The sequence below is a fragment of the Solanum verrucosum genome, unplaced genomic scaffold (genome assembly GCF_900185275.1).
Source record: "Solanum verrucosum unplaced genomic scaffold, falcon-dt-bn FXZP01000252.1, whole genome shotgun sequence".
NCBI classification, from domain to species: Eukaryota; Viridiplantae; Streptophyta; class Magnoliopsida; order Solanales; family Solanaceae; genus Solanum; species Solanum verrucosum.
This window is the reverse complement of record NW_026019988.1, coordinates 6,488,610-6,491,234: the sequence shown is the minus strand read 5'-3', so window position 1 is coordinate 6,491,234 and position 2,625 is coordinate 6,488,610. Positions and strand designations below refer to the sequence as shown.

Genomic DNA, 2,625 nt, shown 5'->3' with positions numbered 1-2,625 from the left:
CTCCCTTCAACCCTTTGAGCGAATGCAGCAAAAGAAAAGGAAGGAATATCCATAGACCGACCCCATCATCTCCACAGTGTAGGAACTATGAGATCACCCCAAGGACGCCTTCGGCATCCAGGGATCATGGACCGACCATTGAACCCATTTAAATAAGTGGAACGCATTAGCTGTCAACTCTCAGGTTGGGCAGTCAGGGTTGGAGAAGGGTAATGACTCATTCATAAAACCAGTGTTCTTAAGACAAAAGAGTTGGGAGGAAAGGCAGAAGAAGATGGCATTCGTTATCGGAAACTCTCAATGTCAATGTCAACCCAGCAGCCCTCGCCGTTGGTTAGCACTATAAGCACAATGAGATGACAAAAAAGGTAAGATAAGGTAACTGCCTTATAAGAGAAGCTAATATAATCTAGAACTGTTGGCCCTATGTAACAGATTGAAATATTTGAATGGATCCTCTTTTTCCTTTGCCTGATTTAGTAAGCAACAAATCAAAGTTCATGGATGACTCATTCATGATCCACAACCACTACTTAACTTTAATGTCATATATAAATCCGTGTCATCATCTTGTTAACCTTTGTCATACAAGACTAATAATTTTACTATGCACCAAAAGCCTTGTCTTACTTTTACTCAACTTTGTAAAAGCAGCTTACATCATAAAGCAAATCTTCCAACTCAAAAGTTGACAACACCACATGTGCAACACAAATCTTGATAATAAAATAAGACAACATGAGATAGTTTACTGTAATTAAAAAGACAGGTAAAAGAAGACATTTTAAATATTCTATTTTGATGACCCATAGCTGACTCATGCAACAGTTAGTAGTTAAAAGATTCATCAACTTTGCCCAAACTGCTGTCTATATATATAGTGCTGCAAGGAATGTTATCAAACCATTAACCAAAACATAATAATATCTCAGTTACCTTCATAATATATCAATTCTCTTCAAAATCAGAAGTCACAATGAAGAACTTACTCGGTAGAAATGAGGTGGGTGTTCCCATGAGTTCAGCAGTATACTCATTTGAACGGCAGCAAAAAAGACTACTGTCTCTATCTGCTTGCCAAGACCATCTTCCATCTGCAACTTCAAAACACTTGCCTAAAATAAAGCAAAGTGAGTATTTTCCCTCGAAGAATAATCGACTTGTTCTTGTATTAGTTATAAAGAGTATTAATGACCCTCGAAGAAGAGATCATTAAAATCAAATATTCTTGAATATGCAGGAAAATCTGTAATTAGTAAGGTGAACAAACTTGGAGAAAGGATGGACTGTCTTGCACAAGGCATCCGCGAGCATGGTGAGCACTTATATTCATGATGAAAACTTAAAATGAACAATCGAAAATTTACAATATTTTATTTAAGTTAAAAACTAGTATTTCGAAGTTGAAATTGTGTGCGGACATGAGTTTACTTAGAAAAGACAAAGTTGAAGTATTGTGAATGAAAACCATCACCTCACAAGAAAAATTCCTAAAACAAGTTCTTAAATAGTTTAATGACTATTTCAAATACTGAAGTTCAATATTTATAAATATGGCGCCAAACATCAACTTGCAAATAATGACATCAGTTTTTGCAAGACAAATCATGGCAATACACTAGTGTAAATCTAATGAATAACAGATAAAGGGAGTCAAGATATACAAAATTTTGTGCAATAAGCACTAATACATGTATGAAAGAAAGTTCTGATGTGAAGCCCTTAATGTTTCAACTTTAATTGTGCAGTGAGCCTTAGTCCGAAGCTAACGGACACTGTGAAGGGAAAATTGAGCCTTGGAGCAAAAATTCTTCAAGTAGGAGGGTTGGAGAAAATATTCAAGCAGAAGTTTACAGTTAAAGATGATGAAGAGCTATTGAATGTTTCTCAATGCTATTTATCAACGACAGCTGGTCCAATAGCAGGCCTTCTCTTCATCTCTACCGATAAGATTGCTTTCTGCAGTGAGAGATCAATAAAGCTCTTATCTCCAACTGGAAAGTTGCTTAGAATCTACTATAAGGTACCACTCTGCTCCGTTTTTCTTCTAACTCTTAATTTTGTATCCACGTAAAGCATAATCTAATAAGCCGGTTCACAATTGCAGGTATCGATCCCAATAAGTAAGACAATGAAAGCAAAAGAGAGTGAAAATAGGGAAAAGCCATCACAGAAGTATATAGAAATAATTACAGAGGATGATTTTGAGTTCTGGTTTATGGGATTCCTTAATCATCAAAGGACTCTGAGATATCTGCACCAGGCAATTTCAAGTACTTCAAGCAGCTAAGAAGACAACATATTTTCCATTCTCTTTTCTTTTTTTTTTCTTTTTTTTTCTTCTTACTTGCATTCATCAATATAAAATGTTGATGCAAAACGAATGTACAGATCTGTTCAAACTTGTAGTTAGCTCCTTCGCTCAAAGGAGATTTTCGGTGTTTTAGGCTTTGAGCTGTTAACACAAATGTATAGACTTATTGTGAAAGTAATGCAGTCAGAAGGCTAATTCATCTTTTGGGACTTCGCATCATGATCACTTCCTAGCAAATCGCACTGTTTCTCGAAAGACATATTAAGATATTATGGAAAGTTTCCAACAAGGGGAGCCCCCTTGATATTTTT

At 35.8% G+C, this 2,625-nt stretch overlaps 1 pseudogene; it reads left to right on the top strand.

The window, feature by feature from the left end:
* Nucleotides 1-892: 892 nt before the first annotated feature.
* On the top strand, nucleotides 893-2,290 carry LOC125818761 (putative GEM-like protein 8; annotated as a pseudogene).
* The last annotated feature ends 335 nt before the right edge of the window (nucleotides 2,291-2,625 follow it).